Below are 10,299 nucleotides of genomic sequence, written 5' to 3'. Positions count from 1 at the left end.
GAATAGACTTTTAGAAATATGGACATTAAAGGTGTTGCTGGTGAGGACTCAGAAGGAAAGGAGAAGCATGATAGAGAAAACTTACATTGTCTGAGAGAAGACCTAAGTTGTCATAAAGAGACTTCTGGTGGAAGTATAGATGTTAATAAAGGTGCTACTGCTAAGGGCTTAGAAGGACATGATGAACATGTTATTGGAAACTGGAAGAAAGGGGACCTTTGTTATATCATTGCAGAAAGATTTGCTGAATTGTGACATACAGTTGCATGGAAGGTGAAACTTGTAAACAATAAATTTGGATATAGTCAAGATTTCCAGGCCAAGTGTTGAAAGTAAAGCCTAGTTTCTTCTTGCTTCCTATAATAAAATGCGAACCAAAGATTAAGGGAAGAACTATTATGCAAAATGGAACCAGACTTGATGATTTGTGAAATTCCCAGCCTATCCAGATTATAAAAGATGCTAAAAGTAGGAGATTCCCTGCCAGAAATTGTACTCTGGAGAGAATATGAAGGCTGTGGCTAGACACCTTTTTGCTTGTGCCTCCAAAGGCACAAGAGAACAGAGTATTTACTCAGAGGGCTCTTTGAAGAGATTAGTCATGTGATTCATGAATCCGGTCAGCCATCTCAGCAGGAGTCAAAAATAGATATGGGATTATCTAGGAAAGACCTTTGGAGAGGCCTCTTCTCTAACAGAGTAAATCCTCCCTGTTTTCAGTCTCTGGTCACTGGTTCTTTCTTTTTTTAAATTACTGAACTATAATTGACATACAATGTTATGCTGGTTTCAGATGTATAATTTATTTGGCAATTCTATGCATTACTCAATGCTGACTACAAAAAATGTAGTCAGCAAACAATATTACTATAATATTGTTGACTCTATTCCCTATGCTATGCTTTTCATACTCATGAGTACTTTATTTTATAACTGGAATTTTGTACCTCTTAGTTCCCTTCATCTATTTTACCCATCTCCTCACCAACTTCCCTTCTGGCAACCACCAGTTTGTTCTCTGTATTTAAGAGTCTGTTTTTGTTTTTTAGATTAGACATGTAAGTGAAATCATATGGTATTTGTCTTCCTCTGACTTATTTCACTTAGCACTGTACCCTCTAGGGTCTAGGTTTATCCATGTTATCACAAATGGTAAGATTTTATTCTTTTTATGGCCGAGTAGTATTCCATTGTATGTATATGACACATCTTACTTATCCATTCATCTATTGATAGACACTTGGATTCCTTCCATATCTTGGCTATTGTTAATAATGTTGCCATAAATGTAAGGGTGCATATATCTTTTCAAATTCATGTTTTTGTTTCCTTTGGGTAAATATGGAAATGGAATTATTGATCATATGGTATTTCTGTTTCTATTTCTTATTTTTTGAGAAAGTTTCATACTATTTTCCACAGTGGTTGTACCAATTTATATTCCTGCCAACAGTGCAGGATCTCCACATCCTTACCAGACTTGTTATTTCTTATCTTTTTGATATTAGCCATTCTGTCTGGTGTAAGATGGTATTTCATTATGGTTTTGATTTGCATTTCCCAGTGATGTTGAACCTCTTTTCATGTGTCTGTTGGCCATCTTTATGTCTTCTTTGGAAAAATGTTCAGGTCCTCTGCCCATTTTTTAATCATATTGCTTTTTCATGTTGAGTTGTGTAAGTTTTTAATATATTTTGAATATTAACCCCTTATCAGATTTATCATTCATAAATATCCTCTCCCGATCAGTAAGTTGCCTTTTTGTTTTGTTGATGGTTTCTTTGTTGTGCAAAAGCTTTTTTATTTTCATGTAGTCCCAATAGTTTATTTTTGCTTCTGCTTCCCCTGCCTGAGGATACATACCCATAAGTGGAGTGAATCCCCTTGACGTACAAAAGAGACTTTTTGTGATTTTTTGTGAATGTTATATCAGAAGAAATATTGCCATCTGTACTGAAAGGGACAGGGAGAAGATGAATTGAAAGACAGTTAGCAGTCTCCCCAAAATCTATAGGCAAAGAGCATAGTGGTAAAACTGCTTAGAGGCAAACGCATGCTATGATTCATAAAAAAAGAAGGATGATTCCAAAGCCCAAGCCGAGGGCCCTGAGGGTAGAGCTATAGGCTCAGAAGGAGGAACCAGGACTCACAGAGGATTAATTCCCAGGCCTCAAAATCTAGTGTAGTCTGCCCAGTTGGATTTTAAATTTTCTTGAGACCAGTGACTCCTTTTTTCCTTTCATTTTTTCCCATTTTGAATGGAAAGGTACATAACTGTTATCCTGTGTCTGCTCCATTATTGTATTTTGGAATCAGATGACCTGTTCCCTTAGTTTCAGAGATTCACAGATGAAGAGTAATTTTGCACCAGGATGGATTATTCTGATAGCCTTACTCATAACAAATTAGGTGATTTAGATGATGAGATTTGTGATTTTTAATATCATGAAGACAGTTGGATGAGATTTTGGACTTCAGTTGATACTGTAATAAGTAAAAAATTTGTGGGCCTTGATATAAGACAAATACAGTTTATATGTAAGTTAGATACGAATCTTTAGGGCCCAGAGGGAGGACTGTGGTAGGCTGAATAATGGGCCTCCAAAGATGTCCATGTGAACATGTGAATATGTTACCTTACATAGTAAGACTTTGCAATTGTAATTATATTTAGGAAATTATAACACAGGAATAATAACCCAGGAAATTATCCTGGGTTATTCAGGTGGATCCAGTGTAATCACAAGAGTCCCTATAAAAGGGAGGAAGGAGGATCAGATGCATTACTAATATATGTGAGGATGGAAAAAATAGGTTGAAATGAAATGAAGAAAAAGCCATGAGCCAAGGAATGCAGATAGCTTTTAGAAGATGAAAAAGGTAAATAAGAAGATTCTTCTGTGAAGCCTTCAGAAGTAATGTTGCTGACACCTAGATTTTAGAGTTTGCACCTCCAGTACTATAAGATAATAAACTTGAATTGTAGTAAACCACAAAATGTGTAGTAATTTGTTACAGCAGCAAAAGGAAAGTAGTAAATATTTTAACACATTTTAATGGAATTTTGTGAAGGATTAGAGAAAAGTTATATTTGTGTTTAATATCTCATATTTTAACTAGGATTATTTATGTTATTACTACTAAAAAATATTTAAGGGGTGCCTGGGCGGCTCAGTTGGTTAAGTGTCTGATTTCAGCTCAGGTCATGATCCAAGTGTCCTGGAATTGAGCCCTTTGTCTGGCTTGCTGCTTAGTGGGGAGTCTGCTTCTACTTTTCCCTCTGCCCCTCCCAACCCCCACTTGTGCTCACTCTCTCTCAAATAAATAAATAAAATCTCTAAAAATATTTAAAATATTTTCTTTTTGATAAAACCCTACCTGCCCTTTATAATCTAGCTAATGTCTCACCACATCTGTGAAAACCTTTTTTTTAAACTTCTTTAACACACAGTGGCTTATCTTTTTTGAATCTTTGTAGTATTTATTTCTTATTTTTATACTTGATCGTGTATGGTATTATCTTAGTGTCTAAAGACTTCATATATTATATTCCTTAACCATTATCAACATATTTTACCTATATTAATATTTCTTAGTGCCAGGCACCATGTTAAGTGTTAAGATGCAAGATTCAAAGAAGAATCAAAGAGACAAATCTTACCCTGAAAAGAACACATAATGTCCACTGTTCTCATTTTCTGTTAACTTGTAAGTCTGTTACTAGACTATAGACACCCTGAAGACAGGGCATTTTACATTCCTCTACTATGCTCAACATGATATTAGAACCTTAGTAAAAATTTATTCATGAAAGAAAGAGAGGAAGAAAAAAGGGAAAGGAAAGAAAATACTGTAACTTCTAGGATGGGATAGAATTCTTTCTCCTTCCCACAATCAAAATGCCATCTAAATACTATTTTCTAGGATAGGATAATCTATTAAAATAGTTTATTTTCTTTGTGGGAGACTCTAAACAATAACAAAATTAGCCTAAAATCTACTGTGTAGATTAAATTAGAATGAGTCTCCTTGATTCTTGATCTGTGAGTTAAAATTAAAACATTTGCAGCCATTTTGTACTCATGGTAATTTAGAATTTTTGATTTGGCCTTTTATAATAAAGGTGATGTGTTTAAAGTCAAATTGCCTAAAATATATTTTATGTTTCCTCCCTTAACCTTTAAGAAATTTAGTTAGGCTATTAGTGCCTGTAATTAATGAAGTTAGTGATTTTAGCACTTGTGCAGCAGAATTTCTAAGAAGATGCCTCATACCTATCCAGTTGTGGGGGGCGGAACATGTTTTAATTTTCAGTACATGCCTTTGGTTCCCATGGAAACAGTTCAGGTAAAAGAAGTTTGAAATGTTACATATTATTTAATATCTTATATTCATATAAATATTGCCAGAAGATATGTCATATCTATTCAGGTGTGAAGTATCATGGGAGTTAAGCAGAGGAATATATAAATTAGAACTCATTGTGGTCTATTGCTGTTGACATTGCTGGCCTGGAAGGAACTTCAATAAGAATCTCAAGGACTATCTTGAAAAAATAATCAATACCTTCAGTAGGAAGGTGTACTGATTTTGTTAGTGAGCATTCTTAAAATAACACCATACTTTTCTATTTTGCAGAGAAAGATTTCAGAACTTGAATTTAGCTTAGGTTTTGGGAAGATATCAATTTCAAATTTATTTACATTTATTCACTTAGATTTATGTGCAGACCATTAAAACTGGATGGATCCCAAATAAAAGAGGTTATTGTCTTTGCATTATAATGTAAAGTTTCAAAATGTGAACTATTCCAATGAATAAGTTTTTCACTTTCAAGCAGTTCCATATGGTATCGGCCAATCTCAGCTATTGAGCCTAAACATCTAGTTGGTTCAGATCACTAAGAATTCTCATTTTTTGACCCTACAAACCTTTTATATTATAATAACACTGCTGGAGGGAATTTTGGAAGATACTCAAACATTTTCTTTCATATTGGGTTTTTCAAAAGTCTTAGAACATTGAGGAAGTTGGACATGATGAAATCTATATGTCACACTTTTTTTCTGTAGCATCTTTATATTGAGCATCACATGCAACTTCTAGTTCTGGCTGCTACACATCAGCTTGACCATTCCCTAAGGAATGGCACCCCCCACCCCACTTTCCAGTAGTACCTTAAACTCTTATGTTTGCTTCTTTGTATGTCAGTCTTGTTACACTGTAAACTCCCTCAAGCTGGGGGTCACATCTTACTGGTTTTTAATGTATCCTTGTCTAGCCTTTCTGAGATGGAACTTGATAAATTAATATTAAATTAATAAATCTAGTCTGAAATATGCTTTGCTTAGAGAAATATATTCTTATATTTAACAATGTATATACTGGATAATTATTCTAAATAATTCATGAAATAATTCTTTGCATATATTTGAGTGTGTGGCACATGCGAAATTCCCAAACAGCAAATTAGCCTCTTGCTACCCACACAAAAATGCCTATGTGACTTTTCTGTGAGAATGATGTTTGACTTGGCTTTCAAACAGCTCAGAAGTTAAGAGATACCTGGTAGATTATTATTTTCTTAAAAATCCATGTGATTGGGCACCTGGGTGGCTCAGTGGGTTAAGCTGCTGCCTTCGGCTCAGGTCATGATCTCAGGGTCCTGGGATCGAGTCCCGCATCGGGCTTTCTGCTCAGCAGGGAGTGTGCTTCCTCCTCTCTCTCTCTCTGCCTGCCTCTCTGCCTACTTGTGATCTCTCTCTGTCAAATAGATAAATAAAATTTTTAAAAAATGATTGCATTGTCTAAGAAAGAGATAATTTCAAGATATCTCCTTAAGTAAATATTGCCAAGTTTTTTTTTTCCAATATAAAACACTGTGATTTGCAAGTGAAGTGGTATCGCTGACAAGATCTAATGGTACCCAGGACCCTTGATACTCTCTGACTCACTGCCTGACCTTGTCAGTAAACTTTTTGTGCCTGTCAGTATAGCAGTAAAACTAAAAAAAACTAAACAAAAAACAAAACAAAAATAAAAGACAGTCTCCCCTAGAAAAGACTCTTTACTGAGCTGTTCTGAGAAGTATATATCTTAAAAATGGGAGTAATTGTAAAGAAAATGCCGTAAGGAATACTGTTGATCTCAGTAGCAAAAATTGCCCAAATATATACTGAAATCCTTGAAACAAAGAATTTTTAAAACATTCTCTTTTTAAAAGATTTTATTTATTTATTTGACACAGAGACAGAGATCACAAGTAGGCAGAGAGGCAGGTAGAAAAAGAGGGGGAGGCAGGCTTCCTGCTGAGCAGAGAGCCAGATGTGGGGCTTGATCCTAGGACTATGAGACCATGACCCCAGCAAAGGCAGAGGCTCAACCCACTGAGCGACCCAGGCGCCCCTAAAACATTCTTGACTCACCTGTCTTCCTACCCCATTCCCTTAGAGTGTGGACTCACGAAATAGTTTATTGACACTGACTAAAGTCAGTTGAGTGATAAAATAGTATATGGTATCTAAACCATGCTCTCATATGCAGATTCAGTACAGTTCCTTTTATGTATAATTTAAATCTCTCTATGATCTTACAGTTTATTGAACAAGACCTTACCAATTTCCAAATTCCTTACCAAATTCCTTACCAATCTTTCCACGAAGGTGGAATGGATTATATTTTACTATAATTACTGATCAGCTTTTTGATTACTATTTACTTCATTTGAATAAACTATTCTTCACTATATTGTAAATATAAAAGCGGCAAGAAATAGCCAAGGCAAGTAGGGTGGGGTCCATGCAGTTCAGTCTTAGTTATAACTTCTGCTTAATTTGATCACACTCAGCTGTGTTGTTGACTTGCCTCACTTCTGTGGCTATAAAAATGCAAATGCTCTGCTATCTCTTCCTTTTCCTGTCTGCTCTTCTCCAGTATCTTACCTGTACATATGCCTAATTTCACTAATCTGACACATTCTATTTCTACTAGCTAAAGTGATGTATTTTCCTTATCCTATGCTAGAGGTATCTGTTCTGCTTGGAAAACCTGTCTAATTGTCTAACAACCATTAAATCAATTCTATGCTCTGGTGAGACTGTCTCAACTAGGCACTATAAGGAGGGTATTCAATACTGTTTCCAACTTCACCACACTCCTCACAAAGCAGCATCCAGTGTTTTATATCTCTCCCACTTTGGCATACCATTCAGTTGAAACTGCCTTATTCTGGAGAAATCTGAGTATCATTCTTCTGCATGTTGCTGTCCAGTTTTCCCAACACCATTTGTTGAAGAGACTATCTTCTTTCTTACACAGAACACAAAAATAAATTCAAAATGGATGAAAGACCTAAATATGAGATAGGAATCCATCAAAATCCTAGAGAACACAGGCAGCAACCTCTTTGACCTCAGCCACAGCAACTTCTTCCTAGACACATCGCCGAGGCAAGGGAAACAAAAGCAAAATGAACTATTGGGACTTCATCAAGATTAAAAGCTTCTGTTGAGTGAAGAAAACAAACCACAAAACTAAAAGGAAGCCTACAGAATGACAGAAGATATTTGTAAATGATATAACCAATAAGGGGTGAGTATCCAAAATCTATGAAGAACTTATCAAACTCAACACCCGAAGAACAAATAATCCAGTTAAGAAACAGACAGAAGGCGTGAACAGACATTTCTGCAAAGAAGACATCCATTTGGCCAACAGACACATGAAAAAGTGCTCAATGTCACTCATCGCCAGGGAAATAGAAATTAAAATGATGACAAATCAAAATCAAAACTACCTCATACCTGTCACAATGGCTAAAATTAACAACACAGGAAACAACAAATGTTGGTGAGTATGCAGAGAAAGGGGAACCCTCTTGTACTGTTGATGGAATATAAACTGGTAGAGCCACTCTGGAGAACAGTATGGGGTTTCCTTGAAAAGTTAAAAATAGAACTACCTTATGATCCAGCAATTACACTATTAGGAATTTACCCAAAGGATACAAAAATACAGATTCAAATGGGTACCTGCACCCCGATCTTTATAGCAGCATTAACAACAATAGCTGAACTATGGAAAGAGCCCAATGTCCATTGACTGATGAATGGGTAAAGAAGATGTGGTTTTTATATATACACAATGGAATACTACTCAGCCATCAAAAGGGATGAAATCTTCCCATTTGCAATGATGTAGATGGACTTAGAGTGTATTATGCTAAACAAAATAAGTCAGAGAGAGAAAAATACCATATGATTTCACTCATATGTGGAACATAAGAAGGAAAATGGATGGGCATTTGGGAGTGGGGGAAGAGAGGGAAACCATAAGAGACTCTATAAACGATAGAGAGCAAAAGTGAGGGAAGGAGGTGGGTGGGGGAAGGACTTGATGAGTATTAAGGGAGAGACTTGTTCTCATGAGCACTGGGTATTGTATATAAGTGATGAATCACTGAATTCTACTCCTGAAACCAATATTGCTCTGTATGTTCACTAAATAGAATTTAAATAAAAATTTAAAAAAGAAATCTAAGTATCATTGCATTTCTCATAGGTTATACTATAGACAGTTTTTGTTAACCTTACAAATGTTTTTAATAAAATGAATTGTCTCAGCTCTCATTGATTAAAATTTAGTTTAGTTGGCATGATAAAATATCTTTGATGTGAACATTCTGATGGTTATCTCACACTGTTCATAATTTGGAGGTAAGATTATTCACATATAGAGATATATTTTTAAAGTCATTATTGTTTAAAAACCAAAGTTGGCTCTAGCTCTATTATACATTCTGAAGAGAAACTAAGTGTGATTGAATAATGGAGGCTTTTCTTTCTTTAGGGAGTATGTCATGTTTGTTAAGTTTTAAAGTGTTCTTTTTGATGTAGAATAAAATTGAGAAATAAATTACCCAGAAAAAACACTAAGTATACCATTAGGTTATTCCAGGAATATTTTAACTCCAAAAAATGAGTCACAAAAGTTCACAGTAAAAGTATCATTAACACAAGGTATGTTTTAACACCATGTGCATTTATTTTAAAGGGTAAGTCTTTTATATCAAATGGCAAATATAGTCACCAAAATGAAATCTATCCATTAATGAACATTTAGTAAAAAGAAATTTAAGTACAGAAAATATTTTCCATCCATTTCAGAGTTTCTATGTCTTATAAATCATTTCAACAAAAATCCACAAATATAATTCAAAGTAACTATAATATAACCAAAGTATTTGAATTAAAATACAGTATTTTAACCATCAAAACATAATATTCTGGTATAATTAGATTTTCTCATATTGCTAGAGTCAGGAGGCATATTTTGTTTATTTTAGTATATCCTAAATCACTTAGTACAGCTCAATAAAATTGATTTAATGAAGTAATTCTCTTCCTTTTTCCTGTTAATTTTCTTTCTTGGTTTTGAAATTCAAAGGTCATCCTAAATGAGAAAAAATATAATGGCTTGGCAAACCCATTAAAATTCATCCTTTTCCTCTGAATAGTTTTGCTGAATTAATTAATCTATTCATTGATCAAACATATATTGAGTGGAAACTATGTGTTACAATATGCCAGGCACCATGCAGGAACTGGCAAAGATGAATAAAACACAAGACTTCTCAAAATACAAGCTAGTGTGGAAGTCACATAATCAGATAATTAAAATATAACAAAAATAATTTATGCATAACCAATATGATCTATTTTTATCAACTTTGGGTACAAATCAATAAAATCTCTCTTCTAAGTATCTATCATCTGATGTTAGCAGAAATTCCATAGTTTCTCCTTTAATCCCTGCCCATCCCTCTTGCTTTCATCTTAAAACCCAATAACCCGGGATAGTTACTCAGTACAAAGAGATCATTTTTGCTTCTAAATATTAGGAAGAGAGAGAACTGAGAAAAGGTATTTTAAGGCTATCAAGGTTTTCACTTTTGTTATTGCCACAGTGACCTGAATTTCCTGGATTTTATGGTTGAAGTCTTATTCTTTTGGTGTGTACTTACATGTTCAGCTATTAATCCAGAAACATTGGTGCAGACATTCTATGTCCCATTCTGCTGCACAGTTATTGTGTAAGCTCTGGTCATCAGTCTAGACAACTTCTAAACTCAAGTTAAGGTCTAATTTAGAAGTCTTGACATCCTTTCTTTTCAATGAATCTCAGGAAATTATCAGTGCAATCAACTAGATTTCAGATAATATTGAAACTCAAAAAGGGATAAGAAGGATATCTGGGTGGTTCGGTCAGTTAAACATCTGCCTTCAGCTCAGGTTGTGATCC

This window comes from Mustela erminea, chromosome X, assembly GCF_009829155.1.
Source record: "Mustela erminea isolate mMusErm1 chromosome X, mMusErm1.Pri, whole genome shotgun sequence".
Lineage (NCBI taxonomy): Eukaryota > Metazoa > Chordata > Mammalia > Carnivora > Mustelidae > Mustela > Mustela erminea.
Note: the sequence above shows the minus strand (reverse complement) of the source record.